This window comes from Glycine soja, chromosome 11, assembly GCF_004193775.1.
Source record: "Glycine soja cultivar W05 chromosome 11, ASM419377v2, whole genome shotgun sequence".
Classification (NCBI taxonomy): Eukaryota; Viridiplantae; Streptophyta; class Magnoliopsida; order Fabales; family Fabaceae; genus Glycine; species Glycine soja.
Genome location: NC_041012.1, coordinates 24,295,068 through 24,318,179, shown reverse-complemented (window position 1 = coordinate 24,318,179; position 23,112 = coordinate 24,295,068). Strand labels below are relative to the sequence as shown.

Here is a 23,112-nt window from a genome sequence, read left to right as displayed (position 1 = left end):
TTTCTGTTATGGGTCATGAGTGCCAAAATCCTATCCCTATATGATCATTATAAATACACCACAATAATGAAATAAGGCAAGAAAGCATTTATTTATATTTTCTCTAGTTATTTTCTGTAGAATAATAGTTTGCTCTACCATCTTCCTGGTATTCCATAAACCTACCAGCAATTTTCAAAAAGATTACATATCACTTCCATATATTCGTAATGTTCAGCATTCTTTTTCAATTCTATTAGATTGTTAATTTTTATTAGTAAAAGAGATGGAATATGCAACCTTTCTCACTTTCTCTTATATCTCCACAATCTAATTATTGTACTTCCAGTCTAGCCACTAACAAAATCTTACATATTAACGGCACTTACTACCACTTATATCTAGAGAGAACAAAGAATTAAACTAAAGAATGTCACATCTTCAAAATCAAGAGCTTAAACTTATAATAATATTAAAGAATGAGTATTAGCTATTGATGGAAATATGATATTTATGTAAGATACGTCATTTACACTTGAAATGAAATAATATTGAATTTGAAGAGCATAGCTTCCTTTTATTATGGTAATTTTAAACAATGTAGTCCATTTACGGGAATATTACATTTTTGCCAATAAATTAAAATCAGAAGAATGGATAATTGGTTTGTAGGCCATAGTATGGTATTAGAAAGAGAAACTTTTCTTCAATTCATTTCAGTCCATTAGTTTATATCTTTTCTCTTGGACACCCGTGACTCCCATCTGTATCTCAATAATCGTATGAAGAGGAACCTGGAAATCACAAATCTCACGTTAGATATCTTCAACATATTCATCATCATTCACCAAAAGTGAAGATTTCTCCAACTGACAATGTGAACCCCACAAAAATTTGTTAACAAAACAATATAAGTAGGCAAAGAAAGGCAATCTCCATTCCCTTAATTAATGTAATGTAACTAGAAACAACTGTAGTTTGTGCTTCAGTAAATCCTCAATTTTGTCTTTGAAATTGTATGCACTTGTCATTTTAGTCCCTGACCTCAACTTTACTAAAACTTTGATTTAATTCCTAATAGGAAAATATTATTTACGTTGCCCCTCTTCCAAAAATGACCGACCCATACAATATCACGAAGAGTAATAATACATAAACACTTACACAATGTATACACCTAACTGATGCACTCTATTTTTCTCTCTTCTTGTCACATCATAACAACTATCATATCTTCACTCTTCTTTCTTCTGTCTCTAACTCTCTCTAGGCATGTAGTAGCACACAAGTGTCCATGCATCATTTTCCTATCAGGAATGAAGTTAGGCTTTACTCATTGTTTAAATATTTGCAACCAAGTCAATAAGCACAAAGCATCAACTCCATGTTTAATATGCACCCATCTAGTAAGAACAAGAAGTTCAGCTAAATAATTCACAAATTACCGCTATATGCGGAATTTCGTTCAAAGGTCTGTCAGCAAAATAAGCATATAGTGCCCTCAAAACTGCCTGCAATGTGAAACGTATGGAAAAACCTCACGGATTAGAACAGTCAACCATATAAAGTCTTTACAAGCATGAATGTAGCTTAATGACTTGCATACAACCTGGTGAGATATCACAACAACAGGTGCTCGTTGGCGCTTAAGCTCTATAATTACAGGTTCTAATCTGTATTATTACTAAAACTTGAGTTATTTATATCAAGCAAGTTGAAGCAAGGAACTAAATAATATTTATAAGATAAAATATACCTTTGAATGACATCCAAGTATGACTCACCACGAGGATAACGATACCTAAGCTTGTCCTTCTTGCGCGATCTGCAATAAGACAAGAGGGGAGGGAAATAATAACTACTGAGTTTAAACAGCATCTTCTAACCCCAAAACCAAAAGAAGTTTCACATTGTGCTTCTTTTTATCTGCCATATTAGTTGCATTCAACTTGCAAATAAGAGAGAAATTACAAGTCTGCAAACATACTCATACTCCTCTGGCATGTTTTTCTTGATTTCTGCGTTATGTCATACCATCACACACCCCTGCGTTTATCTCATCAAGTGCACGCCATTGTATCTAACTTATAGATAGTAAGTCAAAATGTGTACATTTGTCAACCTATTTCTCGTGAAATAAATAGCATGACTGTACACAACCATAAACTTAAGTATGACACTAACCTTGGGAAATCCAACAATTGGAGTGGCTGTCAGAATTGTTCGTTGCAGTGTACTAGTCCATATCTAGACAAGAAGTTACAAATATCACAAATCATCATTCCCTTTAATACTTGCTTATACATGCTGTTTAGCAGATTCACTATAAATGATATATAATCATTGACACTGGATCACAGTTCAACATAAATGTTATATGCAGATTTAGCAGACAATGCCTAAGCCATAAGTGTAAAAGGATAATAGTTTTCAAGCGTCAACTTTGTTTGAGCATTGAATTTCAATGGAAAAGGTAGAGTTTGAATCTATACAATAGATAATGCTTACAGAAGCAGCCCGTTCTGATTTGATACGCTTTCCAACAAACTTGGCAAGCTTCTTTGAATAAAGTTCTCCAGCCTCACTGTTATAACAAATTGCATAGTGTTCAAGGTATTCAGCCAAATATTGAAAATGATTTTAATGCCAGATATCACATTAGAAAAGAGAGTAATGAAGCAACAATTCAAGGATAGAGGAGTTAGAACTATTACACCATTTCAACCTTGCAACAAAGTCCTTGAATTTATTATCTAACTACCTTTGTCTTCCCTCAGAAACCAATTGTGCCATAATACTATAAATAGAAGACAACAAGACTTATTTCTACAATTGAAAGGGGGAGGGGTAGATTGAAGAAAAAGAAGACAGGGAAGCTTGAAGGTTCCAACAATAAAACCCCACTTTCCTGAGTAATTATTTGTTAATAAATCAAAATATTGAGCAGATTGTTCATTTGTTATCTGACCTTATTGCAGTATCCCCTCCAATTCTTCTGCCTCTAACATTATCCTGACTTTCCCCATGTCGGGTAAGTAAAATTGGGCGTGGTGTAAGATGTGTATTTACCTGCATCACATAAATTTAGGTTCATAGAAATGTATGAAAACGAAATAGAATAAAGTTTCTGTTTATTCATAAGTTACAAGTGATACGAAGCCTATGCATAACTTTGTAGATATTAGTTTTATACACTACATAATAATTTCAACTACCATTAATTAAAAAAACATTTTCCTTTTATAACCATGACTCACTCCAAGAAAAGCAAGTCTATTCAAATCAAATTTAGACTGAGCAGTGCAATGTCCCTAGTAACATTTTCCAGGGATGTAGTCTGATAGAATATCATAAAAGAGAAAGAGAGAGAGTAAAGTCTATTTCTCATGTATTGATCACTACTGAAATAATGAATACAATGCTCTTATATAGAGCAGCAACAAACTATTGCATAACAGCATAACAAACTAATATTGCATAACAAACTATTTTCCCTATTCACTCTATTATAGTCATATGAATTTATGAGTGAATATAAAAAAACTAGTTAATTAGCTTAGTTCCAGCATCCATGGGTTTTGTGTATTTCCTGTTCCACAGAATTAGCCTTAACATAAGATGACTTGGACACTAGCAGAAACAGAATTAGCTACCTATTAATTCTTTTAAATCTCCCTAACATGAACATACAATACTATGGTTCAGCTCAGTAATATTTTAACCTTAATCTGGTCAAGAAATCCTAACCCCACCCTATTAAAAAAAAAAACTTCGTACCCCATTGCCCAGAGGCTCTTCGCTATGCGAAGGTATGGGGGAGGGATGTTGTACGCAGCCTTACCCTTGCATATGCAAAGAGGCTGTTTCCGGATTCGAACCCATGACCAACAAGTCACCAAGGCACAATTTTACCGCTGCACCAGGGCTCGCCCTCAAACCCCACCCTATTAAATATAAATATTTCACTATCCTGCACCATGACATCACCATTATTCCTAAAACACGAACTTAAGAAACATGATCCCTTTATAATTAATAGCTGTCTAGCCCACAGTCTACAAGAGCCACTTTGTTCTTTCAGATAGACTAGAAAAGTATATCAGGATTTGAGTTCAGATAATAGAACTTTCCATTGAGGGGTTATAACTTATAAGGGTAAGTATCATAAAAATGTTTTCTTCATGTTTAGAAGATTAAGTCTGTTCCTTCATCTGTCCTATAAACTATGAAGTCAAACCCTGGGCAATAAGATTTGTAAAATTTGCTGCTTCCTTAAAGTTCTAGGCTAAGTGGCTTTCCACAAGGCCAATTACAAAAGCTCAATTATGCATTTCATCACGTAACACCAACCCAATTATGTGTATTATGTAATATGTGAGTTAGTTGTAAGGAACTTTGTACCTTCACAGGATAAAAGTTCAGAGTGATGGGTCATTTACATTAATTTTCTCAATATTGGGTCAGATAGTATACTAATCTTAATTATTTTGTTTGTTTGTTTGTGCTGTGTGCGTGTGCGCATGTGTCAATCTTCGACTGTAATTTTGGTATTTAACTACATCCTTCAAAAATACTTACCAAGAAAAAGACAATTCGTCCAGGAAGGTAGCCACTGATATTGTTCACCTAGACCAAAAGACAGAAGCTATTAACAGTTAGCAATCAAAGTCACTTGAAACTAAATGGGTAGAGCAAAATTCAAGGACACACACACAGGTACTCTACATTCAATCACGGCTAGTGTTCACAAAAATAAGAAGAGCCAATGAATTCTAAGGCAAGAAAAAAGTTCTGAAGTCAATGCTTAACCACTCCGTCAATGATCATAAGTTTATAACACTGACTATGACTCTTCCTAGCTTGTCTGTCTCCACTGTGCTAGTTCTGATGCTGCTGTACACCATAACACTTTCATATGATAGCAATGTTCCTTTCCAATACTATTTCTTCTCAGCACAAACACATCTTGAATTTTGTGCTTTCAGTCAACCATGGAATAAATAAGACAAAGGGAAAGCAAGATAAAGGGAAAGCAATGTTCGCGAAACTAAACCATTTCAATTCCAAGATACCATCATTAAGTCGTTGCTGCAACTACAATTTACATCTAGTTTCTATTAGAGTCTGGTAAAAATTACTAACCTGACCTAAGTCACTAACTTAACAGAGCTGGTTCCCGAACCAATTATGTCCAACACATCTTATGCTAATCTCATCAAAGATTTCTTGTTTGATATTACTTCATTCCATCACCTTTCAACTATCAAATTACAGCTAGTATATAGACAATAAACTATCAAATGTAATCTCTTACACTAGTCAACTAGATAATGAACTATCCGAAATAATTATGTTCAATGAAATAAAACATTGAGCTTACTTGTATTTGTCCACCATGCCCACTGACCATATCAATCATTTTTATGTAAGATCCTTCATTAACTGTCTCATAAACCTGGTGCATGGAATCAACATTATTTAAGGAAAAAGCTCAGCTTGAAAAATCATAAAAAGTACACGTTGTAGACTTGCCTTCTCATAATTTTCTAGACGATTTTTAAAGTCTTGCAATCCAGTCTCAAAATCTGGCCTGCAAAAGAAAGTTAATTGCATATGTATCCACATGGCCAACAAGATAGCATAGGTTTTTAATGAAACATTACTCTTCTGCATAATCAGGACTTTGCTGAATTTTAAGGCGAATATTCCTTTCAATTATATTTCTATCATTGCATATTGTTTCCAGGAAGATTATCTACAACATAAACACAAAAAGATGGATCAGAAGAGTTCAAAACTAAATTTATCATTCTCATATCATATACTTATTTCAGTGCCATCTTTGACTACCTTGCATCTTCCTTCAGCCAATTTCATCAGCATGTTTCTTCGTTCTTTGCTACTGTTTGTGGCATCAAATATCCCAACCTAAATAGAAATTAAAACATGCAAAATAACATGAAAGAACACATCAAAGTAACAAAAATATCCAACAAGAATGATCTTACCTGGCCACCTTCTTGCATCCAAGAGATCATATCTTCAAATGCCAGTGCTGCTACCTAATGGCACGTGATACATTAAAACTACGTACACAGAGAAAGGGTCAATGTGGTGTCAACTTTATGAGAACCATCTATTATAAATCAAATATTAGAAGTAGCATTACATTAAAGTCTAACACAGTCTAAACATGTTGATGCCTGCCAATATGAATTTTTCTTTTGTTTCATTTAGTCTAGATTAGCTGGGTGGTGTTACTTCATATTAATTCATGTAGTAATAAAAACCTTATGGCCTAGCGTGCAAGCTATAGATTTTACTCGGTCAATTGTCACAGACTCACAATTAAACTGTTCAAATTAAATAATTAAGAAAAAGGATCAAAATTACCTCATTGCGTGCCTCCACGCCTTCAGGATTGTCAGCTCGAAAGAAGTCAGCAGACTGCAAAGAAGAATATTACGTGATTAAGATTACCCAAGGAAACATGACAGGCTAGTGCAACATCTTTATTTCAAGAATAAAACAGTTAGAAAGGGAATCAGCTGTCACCGCCTCATGATGTTGCAATATTGAAACTTTACGACCCTTACTGACAAGAGATTATATTTGATCATTGATATTGATAGTTATAAAATTCCTTCTAAGGGTTTGGCCCAAATATCACAGCTTCTTTAACTGGTTAGACTTTAGAGTTCAATACTTTTCACCTTCCATCATAAATTTCATTATGTAAATATTTAAGTTCAGCACAAGGAACCTGTAACACTGTAATACTATACTAGGTCCACATTTCAAGCCCACTGGGGTTTCATTTGAAGGGGTGTGTTGGAGTTATAAAAACTGTTGTTTGTCTCTCGTAGCTTAATAACTAAGCTTTCAGGTCAAGTGACTCAGACTAGGTGAGAAGTAAGTCCTTGTGAATACCTGCTTACTTGCTATTTTGTGCCAATGCCTATTTTCTACCAATGAAAAGTTAATCAGTCATTTTAAAAAAAAATCAGATTGGAAAAAAAAGTGAACACATTACACCTGACCAGAAAGTCAGAAACTAAGCTAGTGTTTGACAAACGTGTTAGATGAGGTGGGACATAACACATGGATTTTATTCTCTGTTTTGTGAATTTAAAATAATAGAACATGGAAGGGGGTTAAAACGTGCTACATTTTGGTTCCATTAAAAGGGACACAACTGAGGAGAACTTAAGAACAGATCGTCACTTCAATTTTGTTCTGTCTACAAGTCAAATAATCACAAGTCTTTGGCATCGTGATCATACTTTCAACCATTTCCCTGGGGTATGAAAAACCACAAAACAAGTACCCCATCTAAAATCAGTATGAAGCCCACAGAGCATCAACAACTGTGGGCCTTCTCTACAATATGAATCTCTTAGAATTTCAAACTAATATTCCTTTCAGACCAACTTTGTTAAAAGAGTAATGCTGCAAACACACCCATTTAGGGACAAAATGTCACAGTCCTACACAATATTCCTTTGGTGGTGGGGCTGGGTCAACTATTCAATTGAATGATATTGAGCACATTTCCCATTTCTTCTATAGAAACAGGTGGGGTATTTCTTTACAAATTGTGCTCATTTTCATATGTAGCAATTCTGCCTAGATCTCAGGCTCACAAATACCATCAATATCTACCAGAGAAGCAGCAATTAAAGCGATAATAAATATAGAAGTAGGGGGTGTGTCAAAGCAAAGCCCTGTGCACGGTTATCTAACAATTGAGAATGGGTGTGTATGTGTATGAGGCCTTACATTTGTTAAAAAGACACAATCACTGGCCATCAAACTTTTAGCAAATTATCTACTTACTACCTTCTTTTCAGTTTCTAAACTCCAAGTCTATTGTGTCATATTCCGATGAGTTCATTCCTATATGTTACTCATTTGAACTTTAGAATTTAGAAAAGTAAATAGTTGAGTAAAATGTGTTAGGATCCAATTGCAAGGAATGTGACCTGAGTCTCACATTGGAACTGCCAGCATTGTAGTGTTCACCTAGGATTAGTGCATAGACGTTAGAATCCAATTGTAATGTATGGGACTTGAGTCCCTACATTGGAAGTAGGGGATTCTAGTGTGAAGTTTATAGGGTCATGAGCTCTCCAACTACAATGGCTAACTTTTGTAGTGCAGTTATCCCAAGGTTCTTATCAAAACGTTAGATAAACATTGCCTTGGCATTATTTTCACCTGCCGTAACTTTCGCACTATCATGAACCACATTTATTCTCATGACAATCAGTATCATACATCAAAATATAGTACTACATGCAATGAGGGATGTAAATAAAAGCAAAAATAAAGCACTAAATATATAAGAGAGACAAAAAATTTCATCAATCATGAGAACTTGTGCACTTAAATATATACTGTAGTGAGAGAGATGGTGAGAGTGAGAGAGTGTGCGAGAGTGAGCGCGAGAGAGAGAGTCAACGACAGAGCGAGAGAGAGAGTCAATGACAGTGCGAGAGAGAGAATCAACGACATAGTGAGAGAGAGCCAATGATAGAGCGATACACACTGACAGTGATCGATTCTCCAAGGAAGCACAACCGAAAGATGGCGAGTACGAGTGGACGACGGTGAGGTACAGGAAGAGGCGGCACCTGCGCACACAATCACAGGACGTGGAAGGGCGTTTACCGGAGAACAAGTACCACCGAAGGAACTGGAGGGATGCCTTGGATATTACCTCGTTTTATTTCACCAGGTTCCCGGAGGAGGTAACTCAGGCGGAGCTATGGAACCATTTCCGACAGTGGGGGGAGGTAAAAGAAATTTTCCTCCCCAAACGGAGAAACAAGGAAGGAAGGCGTTACGGCTTCGTTCGCCTCAAAGGTGTTGAAGATAAAAGAAGAGTTGAAAGGGATTTGGACAACAGCTTCATAAGGGGACTCAAACTACATGTCAACATCCCCAAATATGGGCGGGGAAAGACAGCGAAGGAACCAACCATTATCAAGCGCGTGCACAAGGAGGTGGCCATGGCTGACAATATTCGTATGGAAGAAGCGTCTCGCAGAGCAGCAGGGAACAAGCCAACTCACAGGACCTATGCAGAGGTGTTGTCCTCGCCGATAAACAGGGGAAATCACTCGAACAGGGCAGCCAATCACTGTCCTAGCAATCGGAGATCATGTTCTTCGCTTACTTTGGACATTTCCGATGATGACAAGTTGCGTTACGAAAATGTATGGGTGGGTAGATTGAAGAAGTTGGAGATTTTTGAAAGACTAGAAGAGGAAATGGCATGGCACCTAGGCCCAGGTGTCTCGGCCAAGTACTTGGGAGACGATATGACCCTTCTTCTCGGACTCTCTGACACGAGAGCGGCAGCGATTATACGAGATGAGACAGAACAAGGATCATCCTTGTTTTATTCCATGGTGAAATGGAATCCTCAGTTACGGACCGATAACAGGCTGGTATGGCTTCGGTGCTGGGGTATTCCGATAGTCGCGTGGAAGATGGAGAACTTTCGCAAGCTAGTGGCGCCGGTGGGGGATCTTGTCGACGTTGACGACGACATCGAGCACATGCAGAGACTTGATAGGGCTAGGATCCTTATCAGGACACCTTGGCCACCATTAATACAACATGAAGTTGCTGTCCATATTGAAGGCGAGAACCATCGCGTATTCATGGTTGAAGAAAACGGTGGTGCGGAATCAATTGGAGACCGGTACGTGAGGAGCGATTGGGGATCCTCTGATGAGATTCTTTCTGATGAAGCTGACACGGCAACCTTCCAGTCGTGGTCGAACGTTGCGCTTCCGATGCCCGGCGCCGGCGCTCCTGCTGTTGAAGGAGAACATGTCGCCGACTGCCACGATACCCCCCTAGCTCTATTACCCACTGGTCACGCGAACCTAGATGGCCCAGTGGGTAATGACCGTACTGACAACGAGCCTGCTTCAACTTTTTCTTCGAACAGCAAAACCAGCCCAAAGAGGAAAGATTTTGAATCTGCCAAAGGTCAAATTTCAGCCTACCCTGTCGGTTTTGATGAAAACGCAGTAGATAGAGGAGAAAAGTGTGATAAGGTTTCTGAAACCAGTAATCAACTGACCACACCTTTAATCCAAGCCTCTGCAATCCTCCCTGTTGAGTCTGTGGCTGACCCTATGGTCAGTCATATTATGGACAGCAACTATGACCAAACTGGCCCTCACACCCCCCATTATATCTATTCTCAACCCCACACCATGCAGCATCTTGGGCCTTGCCCACTTACCACCCCCGAGGCCCAAGTCAAGGTATATGATAAGCATAAAGAGCAGCAGCAGGAATTGCAGGTGTATTCAAGGAGAAGGGGCTGTAAAAAGAAAATAGCCCAACAAGATGGCCCGACTGATGAAAGTAATGTTGTTCCACAAAGAGAGAACGAAGATAGTACTGACAAGCAATGTGAGCTAATTTACCAAATGGGCCTTACCCTTCAGGGGGATATCAAGCAGATTAAGGGATTAATGGAAGACATGGAAAAGAGAGATAATATGCTGGCAACTGAGATGGGAGAAAACATTTTTAACCATGATAATACTATCATATAACTGCAGAGGCCTGGGCAGGGGAGTGAAATGGGCTGCCATTAGAAAACTTAATTTAAAGTGCAAAGTGGATCTGGTATGCCTGCAGGAAACAAAGAAGGGGAATTTCACTAAGAACATGTGTCAAAACATATGGGGTGATTCCACTATATCCTGGGAAAGTGTCCCTTCAGTCCACACAGCTGGAGGCCTACTCTGCATGTGGAACAACTCACATTTCGAGGTTGATAGGAGGGTTAAAGGCAGGAGTTTCCTAATGATTGCAGGGACATGGATTAAGGATAATTTGAAGCTGTTCATTGTCAATGTTTATGCTCCATGTGATCTTGCTGGGAAGAGAGAACTGTGGGAGGAGTTGAGGCAGCTAAAGGAATCTAATCCGGAGGGCCTATGGTGCTTCCTTGGGGATTTCAATAGCATTAGAAGCCAGGATGAAAGAATAGGTTCATCTCAAAGGAGTCTGGGCACACTTGACATTTCTGGTTTCAATGATTGGATATCAGACATGGAAATTCAGGAGATTAAAAGCTTTGGTAGCAGATTTACTTGGTGTAGGCCAAATGGTTCTGTGAGGAGTAGGCTCGATAGATGCTTGGTTTCAGAGCAGTGGCTAGTGAAATGGCCTGACTCTTCACAGCAAGTTCTCCACAGAGATTATTCTGACCACTGTCCAATTATTTTGCAAACAGATTTGGTGGATTGGGGCCCTAAGCCATTTAGGGTGCTGGACTGTTGGCTTAATAATAAACAGTACCAAAATATGGTTAAAGAAGTGTGGTGTGGAGACCAGCAACCTGGTTGGGGTGGTATTGTGCTCAAAAACAAATTGAGGAACCTGAAATCCAAAATTAAACAGTGGAGTATACAGAATGGGGATGTCAATAATAACAAAATTCTGCAACTGAAATAGAAGCTGCATGAAGTTGATTTAATTGCCCAGGATAGAACCCTGTCGGAGGATGAAGTTAAGTCCATGAGGTCCATTCAGCAGGAGTTGTGGGAGACTTCATTTGCATATGAATCACTCTTGAGGCAGAAATCAAGGATTAAATGGCTTAAAGAAGGTGATAGTAACACAACATTCTTTCACAAATCCATAAACTTCAGAAGACATTATAATGCGATTCAAGGCATCTTCATTGATGATGTTTGGGTTCAGCAACCTAAAGTGGTTAAGGAAGAAGCTGTTAAATTTTTTGCTAGTAGATTCACTGAGGAAAGCTTAAACATACCTACCTTGGATGGGGTTCAATTCAAGAGGATTACTCACACGCAAAGGGGGGAGATGACTGCCCCTTTTAAAGATCATGAACTTATGGAAGCTGTGTGGAGTTGTGGAGGAGAGAAATGTCCTGGGCCGGATGGTTTCAACTTTAATTTCATTAAGGAGTTTTGGGGGGTCTTAAAACCAGAATTCAGGAGATTCGTGGATGAATTTCATGTTAATGGAAGCTTCCCTAAGGGCAGTAATGCATCCTTTCTGGCCTTAATACCTAAATCACACCACCCCCAGTTGTTTAACGACTATAGACCCATTTCCCTCATTGGCTGTATGTACAAAGTCATAGCCAAACTATTGGCAAACAGACTTAGCAAAGTGATGGCTGACCTTATTGATGAAAGGCAATCGGCTTTCATAAAGGATAGACACATCCTTCATGGAGCCTTGATTCTTAACGAGATAGAAGAGGAAGCTAAAAGGTGTAAGAAGCCAGCAATGATTTTGAAAGTGGACTTTGAAAAGGCCTATGACTCGGTTTCATGGTCATTTCTGGACTATATGCTGGATAGGATGGGTTTTTGCCTTAAATGGAGAAATTGGATCAATGCTTGTCTGCAATCAGCCACTGTATCAATCTTAATTAATGGCAGCCCTACAAAGGAATTTGCCCCCACTAGAGGATTGAGACAAGGGGATCCTTTAGCCCCTATGCTTTTCAATATTGTAGCAGAAGGCTTGACTGGTATGATGAGGGTTGCAACAAACAAAAATCTGTTCACAAGTTACTTGGTTGGGAAGCAGAAAGAGGCTGTAAATATTTTGCAATACGCAGACGATACAGTGTTTGTGGGTGAAGTTACATGGGACAACATAATTGTGTTGAAGGCAATGCTTAGGGGTTTTGAAATGGCATCTGGACTGAAGATTAATTTCTCAAAGAGCTATGTGGGGATATTTGGTGATGATACCGGTTGGGTTCATGGTGCAGCTCAGTTTCTGAATTGCAGGCATATGGTGACACCCTTCTACTATTTGGGGATCCCTATTGGGGCTAAACCATCTAGCTGTATGGTGTGGGAACCACTGATAAAAAAATATGAAGCCAAACTATCTAAATGGAACCAGAAAACCCTATCAATGGCAGGGAAGGCTACCTTGATTAATTCAGTTTTACCAGCATTACCCATATATCTTCTGTCTTTCTTTAAAATCCCACGAAGAGTAGCCCTGAAATTGGTATCCTTGCAAAGAAACTTTCTGTGGGGAGGGTGTCAAGAGCTCAACAAAATAGCTTGGGTGAAGTGGGATGACATCTGTCTCCCCAAGGAGGTTGGGGGCCTGGAGATCAAGGATATTGTCAAATTTAATGCAGCCTTGTTGGGAAGATGGGTGTGGGCATTATCATCTAATCAGAATCAGTTATGGGTCAGAATTCTAAATTCCAAATATGGTGGTTGGTCAGATCTCACAACTGGCAGAGATAAAGTTTGGCATTCCCAATGGTGGAGGGACCTTCGAAAACTATCTCAGCAACCTCAATTCAGCTCTATCCATCAACATATGGTTTGGAAGGTAGGGGGTGGTGACAAAGTCAAATTCTGGGTAGATAAATGGCTGGGGGCTGAATATAACCTGCAACAGCAATTTAATCAGCTGTTCTTGATCAGTGGACAGCAGAATAATATTATTTCCAGCATGGGAAGAATCTCTCAGGGTCAATGGAGTTGGGACCTAAAATGGAGAAGGAATCTATTTGACCATGAACAGGATATAGCAGTGGATTTCATGGAAACAATTAATAATATTCAGATTCAGCCACATCTGCAGGACACTATGCTGTGGAAAGCTGATTCTTCGGGTGTATACTCCACTAAATCAGCTTACAAACTACTACTATCTACTAACAGTCAGATTCCAGAGGCCAACATCTACAAGACAATATGGAATCTGAACATCCCCCCAAGGGCTGTGGTGTTCTCTTGGAGACTTATCAAAGACAGATTACCCACTAGATATAACCTACTTAGAAGAAATGTAGTCATTCCGGATCAGGTGTGTTCACTGTGTGGCACTTGTTCTTCAACTGTAAACTGACCAGCGGATTATGGTGGGAATCTATGAGGTGGAGTAGGATAGTTGGTCCACTTGCAGCTACGCCAGCAGCTCACTTTGCCCAATTCTGTGATGGTTTTGGAGGTGGGAGGAATCATAAAAGATGGTGTCGATGGTGGATTGCATTATCAAGCTCAATATGGCAGCATAGGAATCTCTTGGTATTCCAAGGTCACCGGTTTGATCCAGCCAAAGTGATGGAAGACGCTTTACTCCTAACATGGTCTTGGGTAAAGACCAGAGATAAAAAGTTTTGTATTTCGTTCAACCACTGGTCTTCAAATCTTGGGGACTATTTTGGTTAAGTTGGGTTACTCAGATCTACATATGTGGTGGCGTCATAGCTTGGATTTTATTTATGCTGGTAGATGTTATCAGGTGCCTTGCACCTATGTATAAATCATCAGCAGTACCTCTGGTGCTGCTGTTTCTATGATTAATAAAATATATATATTTGTTGCTTTCCAAAAAAAAAATATATTCTGTAGTTATGCAGATAATCTTTGAATGAGAAGGCATAAATTATTTCACAGATTCGTACAATAAACTTTACCTGATTAGCTCCATGCTTAAGGCAACGATACTGTGACATCCAAAAATAAGTGGGTTAATCTTCATAGTTCATACTTGACATATTTCCAGTTTTGCACTAGGTCGAAGTATATTGATTAAACAGATGAATGATGTTAAGAATGTAAACAACCTTCCCAACATTGAAGTGTTTGGTATTATGACCTAACCAATGAAGATATCTTGTAAGTTTAGCTGCAGTGAAAGTTTTACCTCTGGCTGGCAGACCCACCTACATAAAAAAATTAGTAAAAAATTAAAAATAATTTACTTTTAAAAAAACAAATTTACTAACTTTGATGAACTACAAATGGAAATGACATTTTTGCCAGGAATTTCCAAATTCTAGCTTTCATTATATATTCTTAATTCCAAATCTTATCTAATATATGACTAGAATTCCACATTGAAGCAATAAAAAAAAGAGAGGCTGAGAGAATTACTAAAACTATGAAAATTAATGAGTAACTAGTGCAGCGGAGTAAGAAACAATTCAACACATAATTCTAGAAGAATTTTGATATAAATCAAAGAAATATCATTCATATTACAAATTGCAACTAAATAATTTCAAATCCAAAGGCTCTAAATAGAATTCATAATAAAAAGAAAACTCGGGAAAATAACATAGAAAAGGAAACTAAACAAGATAGAAATATGAAACTAAACAAGATAGAAACTAATTATCTCATAACAAAATCGAAACTAATTATCAAGTTTTGCATCAGTATCTAACTACTCATAATGCCAGAAAAATACCAGGATAATTGCCAAATGTCTATCTTCCTTGGGACCCAGCATCTGATCAGCAACAGCTGCAGCAGCGACAGCTCCAGCAGCAGCTGGCATTGAATTCTATCAATAAAAAGGTAAAGGAACAGACAATTATTTGTGGAAACCTCAAAACACAATAAGTTAGTTGACTAACAATAAATTTGAACAATAACCAAGAAATGAAAATCATGTATACAGACCTTGGTTTCGTTATCCAAATTGAGATCAGTAGAGAAAATATATGAACTAGAAGATTTTACAAGTCTAGGAGATCCAACACCTCTATCAACAAAAAGTCCCCTCTGACTCTCTTGCTTTTGCAGAGGTGAAAATGTTCCAACTGACTTGGATTCAACCATTCCAGAACTTTGAAACATCTTAGATGGATCAGGCACAATAACCTGCATTTCCTGATTGGAACATCAGCATAACCTATTAGATGTAATGAATTATGTATTGCAGGATCAAGAGTCAATAGAATCTATAGCCTACTTCCTTGCGTATTTCCTCTTAATTCATTACTTAAAATTTATAAAGACATAGTAACTTATCACAGAGAGAGAGAGTCAAATTAATACTTTGTAGACTCAAGCATCTGCCTGCTAGTCACAGATATCAACAAACAGAAGACAATGCATAGTCAATCTTGAAAGAAATAGTCTTATGTAAATAAAGTTATAGATCCATTACAAATACAGAAAAATAAAGATTCATGATAGAGCACCAAATTTGCACATTATAATATCAAGCATCTATCTGATAATAAAAACTAAGGAGCATAGAAGGCATGTTCAATCGAACGAATTAAATTCTTATGTACATACAGTTACAGATTCATTAGAAAAAGAAAAAAAAAGTAAAGATACATGGTGAAAAAAATGAACAGATTGAAAATAAGAACATAGAATTTATTAAAGGGATTACAATATATCCTAGGACTGATTCAAGTTTTTAATTAGTCAATCATCCTCACAACAATAAGAGCTGTAAATAACTAAAAATGTAATCATAATTTTAAAATGCGATTTTGAAAGTAAAACCTTGATGGGATATGAACTGCTGCCAGACCCACAAATTAGTGACCTTGGATTCTCTGTCATGTTAGCGGCATATACATGAGCTGAATTTGCAGCAGTTGCGGGAGTTGGGACAACATAATGCTCAAGATCAAGTTCCAAACCCACAGAACAACCATTCTGAACCAAAAAGATAAAGTAAGCCTAAATTAGTTGGAATTAAAGAATTACATTACATTAGATATGGAACAATCAAAACATAAAATTAACAGGACTATCAACCTGACCAATATTTTTGCACTTCAAGTTGAAATATATTGTCTAGAAAAAGGTGAGGTTTTAAGTGCAAGACATCTGGCATGTACATACTATCTCAAGTGTTAGAACCAGATTAACACTGTTCTACAGATAACAAGGAAACAGAGGATTACAAAGTAAAATGAAGGTGGCCAAGAGGAGGGGTTTTATTTTGATCTTACCTCCCCACCGGTCTGAGGTGCTGAATTTATGCTCACATCCGGAATCCATCTCACAGATGAAGGACGGAATTTATCCTGATAAGCCCTCCAACTAGCTGCAAGGTCAAAGGGAGAAACCCTGTCTGCTTTAACAAACACTTGATACTGAAGAACCTCGCCACTATCAAGCCTAAACAACGCAAGCCTTGCATCCTCTTGCAATGCTCCCCCCACAAGCAGGCGGCTAGGACCCTCCTCGACAAAACAAGGTGTATTGCTGTGCTGTCCTTAGGCTTCAACAGGAACTTGAAATCCAAGGTTTCTGAAATCCATGCATTATTCAAAAAACTAAACATCCCTTCAATTTCACTAGTGAGACAATCATGCACAACACAATTTCCATAACCTAACTCCATTTATTTCACAAAAGCACCAAGACACCTTAATACTAGACTCCCTGTTCACACTAAAGGCAACAAAAACATTGCTAAGAGTCACATTTTCCTTCCTTTTTCTCCCCCATAACCTCTGAATCTCAAGACATTATCTACTGTTTATTGAGCATACTTTTGTTAAGTCAATGAGATAAGGAAAAAACAAGAGACAAATTGTTAAAAAATACAACTTCCAAAGGAAAAAAATCCTGAAACTCCAATGAAAGTCAAAGTAAACAAAGCAAGGAAGGAAAAAGCATTACCACAATTAGGTGGAACAACAAAGCTAAATTCTGAAGCCCGCCCATAGTTCAAAAAGCTAAACACCCCTTCAATTGCACTTTTATATAAGGATAGTTTTTCTATCTTTTGTTCCAAATATACTTTTGAAATTGAAAGCTCCCCATGCTAACAATCACACACAACACACTTTTCATCACCAAACTCCATTCCTTTCACAAAATTGCCAAGACACCTCAATACCAGACACCCTCCTCATGGTGAAGGCAACAAAGCCATTTCCAAGAGCCACACTTTCCTTCCTTTTTTCCACATAAGCTTAAGACATTATCCATTATTTTATTGAGTAGACTTTTGTTAAGTTAATGAGATATTATAAAAAAAAAAAAGAGAAAATGCACTCTTTACTTTGTCATTCAATTAGAAATTGAGGTGTATGGTAAATTTGTTTATTTTTACAATAAATGTCTTGAAAGTTGTCACACCTATCATGATTTCTGATTGATTAACAATCAAAACCTTACAATAACTACCTTTAAAGCCGACACCACTCCTACCATATTTTCTGATTGGTTGCGAGTGTAAAACTTTTTTTGTTAGCGATCGTGCATAGAAATTAAGCTAATTAAAAATTGCAATATTTGAATAGGAAAAAAAAATTGGAAACACAAACCAAAAAAGTAAAAGGCATTACCGTGATTAGGTGGGACAACAAAGCTAAGTTCCCACATTGACACGATTCCCGCTCCATGAAAAGCTAACACCAAAACCCAAAAAAGCAATGAGAAACAACGAAAAAGAAGACACACCCAGTAACACACGAACCAAAGGAAGAAAAGGGTAGGGATCAAAATTACAGCTTTGGAAGGATCCCAAGAACCCACGAGAGGAACGGAGCCATAAACGTGAGGAACAAGGTCCCCTGTGAGCTTGTGATTCTCCATCTTGAGAGACACGTAGAGTTGGCCACCTGCATGGTCGAGCCTCTCACGCTCTTCCTTGCTCCCTTCATCTGCGTCCTTCGATGCACCCGTTCCCATCTCTCTCTATGATGATGATTCTGCAAAGTGTGTGTGTGTGTGGAAATTGTTATTGTTGTTGTTGTTGTTGTGTGCATGTATAGTGTGTGGATGTGGGTGCATAAATGGGTAGGAAGAAGAGGGATGGTTATGTTTATGTGTTTGGTGTGGATAGAGAAAAAAACAAAAAAGAGGATTTATGGAATTGGAAAGCGAGAATGCGAGAGACAAAGAGGGTGAGGTTGTTGAGTGAAGATGTTGCTGTCTTGTTGGACCCTTTATAACTCTATGTCTAAAGCTTTTTATATTTTGTGTTCCATGATTGTGTTCTCTGTTTATCATTCCTTTTTTATAGTATCAAACTAAAACTAGTAAGTAATTAGTAACTGATTCTGATTCGAGGTATGAGGTATGAGGTTGATTATTTGATCATCTAAAACACATAGTATGTAGCATATAATTACAATTTTTGTTTCTCTTACCTTTCTTCGATGTATCTTAAAAAACATTTAAAATTAAGAGAAATACGTTGTTGTTTTATGAAATTTTTGGAAAAAAGATGGCTCCCAATTTAGATTGAAAAAAAAAATACTTAAAAAGTATTTATAGAATTTAATGATTAAAAATATAAAATAATTCTATCTTTTCATATATCTCTTTCTCGTATCTAACTTTCTTTTAATTAATATGTATTTCTTAAGAAAAATAATTAGTTTAGTTAATCACGTTAGATCTATCCATTATTTATATTATTATTTTAAAATTATTCTTTTTTTATTCACTTAATTACTTTTTATTAATATTTAGAAAAAAAATAATTAAATAAAAGTACGTAGAAAAAATATTATATTTAGAAGGTAGAAAAAGATCTTATAAGAATAAATAAATAAATTTCTAAAAAGAATTTTATAATTATAAGTACCGATGAAGTAATAAAACATTATTAATATAATTATTAATATAATTATTATTAAAATTAATATATTTATTATATATAGTCATTTATAAATGATTCACGTTATAAAACAATTTTATATTTTTTAATGAAAACAATATTATATTTAAATGCATAATTTTTTCATATTTATATTTAGCTCGTTTCAAAGATATGTGTGAGGATAAGGTTAATGACTTTTAATTTTTAAAAATTATTTCTCTTGTTGAATATGCTTTGTTGTGGGTCATTGATTTCTGTATTGTTTTTGCTATAATAAAGAATAATTTCTTGAATTTAATTGTACTCAAAGTATAAAATACTTTTATATTAATTTTTAATGTAATTATCATAAAAATAAATAAAATTATCATATATAATATATTATAATTAAATCATATATAAAGTAAAACTTTTTACTATAAAAGTGTATAACTTTTTTTCTCTAACTTATATAATATTTTCTACTTGATTAATGTTTCTTTCGAGTATTCGTTAAAAAAAAAAAAGAGAACAATTTATTATGAAAAGGAAGGATCTTATAGTAATAAATTACTTTTACTGTAAAGAAAGTAATAAATTACTTTTAATATGCTTCTGTGTTTTAGTTTAACATTTAAACAATTTAATTACTATTACTTTTTCCACAAAAAAATTTATTATTACTTTAGTATCTTTACAAATGATTTTAAAAAAAAGAAGTATATTGACTTTTTGAAGAATATACTAATACTAATAATAAAAATACATCAATATTATTCTTCGGATATATTAATAGTATTACTGAGTGTCATGCAGGCTTTCAGTATGCTTCTTTTTCTAAAATCATCAAAACACATTTCATTAACATGGTACAGTGGTACCCAAATAACAAAACACGGTACAAAGATAGATAATTCAGATTGGAGCAATGAGGTTAATCTGTATTGATATCACCTAACATAAAAATACTTATTAAACCCTAGCTAGCAAACTGGGCATGTGAAAACAAGCAGTTTAAATTGTATATCAGAAATCTATATCCCCCCTCCTTTAGCGCTAAATCTGCTGGCCTTACACCCCCTCCTAATTATTAAGGCACCGCCTCACCCACCGTAAGTCAATCACCCCACAATATTGCTGATTCTAACTTTATAGCCCCCAATCCAATAGCATCATAACATTCCGTTTAAGCACTATGGAGTAAGATGATGAAATTTGAGAGTTTATATAGATTTGTGAGAGTTTTATCTTGTGAATTTAACTCGTAGATGCATAAAAGTCTAAAAATAATAAAATATCTATAAATAATATACTAATTAAACATTTCAATAATATAATAAAGTAAAATAGTAGTAAATCATAAATTTTATGCATCACTACTGAATAATAACTTGTAGATGTTATAATAGTGATAGATCATTGTCCATTGAGAGAAAGTCTAATGTTATTAGAGAATAAGAATTTAATGTTATTAAATGTGAGAATTTTTTTTATCCTGAAAGAACACATTACATGAAGGTATTCTGAACACTAAACAGATAGAAAATAACATAAAATGACTTACATTTTAGTATAATTTTTTAACTTACTGACTCGTTGACTCGATGATAAACTCAAACTCAAAAGTCTATCAAGTTTACTTCAAATTTATAGAATCTACTTAGATTCTATTAAAAAAAAATTACATACAAATTAATTCACAAAGGAGGATAAATGAACTTATACACTACTCATTACAGTTCATAAGTTAACTTGAGAATAATATAATATACTATTAAGACAACGTTTTTGTGTGTGTTGTTACTCCACTCCACAAACGAGCACGTGATAGTCCGGTACCAATGATCGTAACCAAGACCAAACAAAGAATTTAATATTCTGTACCATATCAGAAATTTCAACAGAATCTGTATTAAAAATAATGTTATGCATGATTCTAGTTTTATATTATTTTCAGTCAAGTTTTCAATCATCTAATCATTTTGTTTTTCAAATTATCGATTAGAAATATCCTAATATGTTGTGATTCTACATCATTTATGCCAATCATGATTTTAGTAAGAATTTTTATGATTGGTTTCGCCTTTTTAACTAGCTTCGGTTCGGAGTTCATTTTAGTAATAGTTTAGATTTTAAAAATTAGGTTGTTGGATAAAATTAATTGAAAAAGTAGTTGATAGTTGAAAGTTATGTAATTAAATTATAAGTGTTTGATAAAATTATTTGTTAGAAATAATTGAAAAATATAAAATTACATAAATTAATATAAATTTTACCCTAAATAGAATATATTAAAAAATAAATTTAATAAATGTTCAAAGACAAGAAGGAAATAAATATAAGAAGCAAGAAGGTACTTTTAAAAAATTGTACTTCAAATAGCGTCTTAAAAAATGTTAGAAGCTATTAAGAAAAGTTTTTTTACAAAATAGTTAAATAAATTTTTCAGCTAATATAAAATGCTAAAAGTAAGCTTAAATGTCTTGTCAGCCACACTCTTCAAACTTTTTGTACTTTGAGGCAATGCTAGTTTTTAACTTTTTTTACTTGCTGAAAATTTTGCTTGATTGTTTGGTAAACAAAAGTAACTTCTAGTGTTTTTCTAAAGACAAATATCACGAGAAAAAGATTAGACGATGCAAACAAACTTTGTAAGAACAAAAGAGTTTTTTATACAAAATCAAATTCAAACTCTAGGTCAGTTTAAGACAAAAGAGAGATAAGCATATATAAGACACATAAAATTATATTGATTTGTCTCTATCATTTAGACTACACTCGTCCAATTCTTAGTTCACTATCAAGTTTCACTAACTTATCAAAGTTACAAGTATTATGTCACGACCACTTCTGACTCAATAAATCAAGCTCTACTCCAAGCTTGTTAAACTCATTCTTTGTTCTACCAACTCAATGCTAACTTTATACAAATATCTATTTGCACAATGACTAACTCTTAATCATCTTACAAATGAATATACAATCTCAGCACTAAATCTTTTCTCCCATGATGCTCAAAGTATTTTGAAAACTTTTTCAAACTATACAAAAATTTACATAAGAGCTTTTTACATAAAAAATTTGGATGATAGCACGTAGGTTCATGTTTCATTCTTTCATAGCTTCTGTTATTTATAGGTCTTCATCTCCAAGTGTTTGTTGTCTCTCGATGAGTAGATTTCTTCACTTAAGCTTGTATTTGATGTTTGTGGTTGTTGAAGCATTAAATGCACGTCCTTCTTCTTGCAACAAAATCACTCTGATTGGCTTTCATGTTGAACACTTCAGTAGAAAAACCACTCTCCTTGAGTCAGAGTAGGTTTGTTATAACAAAGTGCGTATTTTGATGCTTTTTGGCACTTCCAAAGCTCAAACTTCCTTATAGGATTCGACAAATCCTAAGAGAATATCTCTACAAAACAAATATCATGACACGTAAATAAATGAAGTCTTAAATATCATCTTTAAATGTATCAAATCATGATTTGATTTTGTTTCTATTTGATACTTCAGACTTAGGATGTATGTAACATTGTCTCATATTGTGTAAGACACAACTTTTAACTTTTGAATTTATTTGTTGTGAATGTATGTATACATGATTTTGATGATGCCAAAGAAGAATCAAACAAGGCTGCTTCAAAGGATAAGCATTTGCTTCAAGATTAATACAAGATTGCTTCAACAAACAAAGTTTTGCTTCAAGATTTCTTTAAGATGAAGTCTTGCCTCAAAATAGAGTGTTTTCAAGACATGCAAGGCTCTGGTAATTGATTACCAGGAAGTGTAATCGAT

At 35.4% G+C, this 23,112-nt stretch overlaps 1 pseudogene; it reads right to left on the bottom strand.

Annotated features, from left to right (window-relative positions):
• Positions 1-455: 455 nt before the first annotated feature.
• LOC114377170 lies at positions 456-18,678 on the bottom strand (annotated as a pseudogene).
• Positions 18,679-23,112: the final 4,434 nt, after the last annotated feature.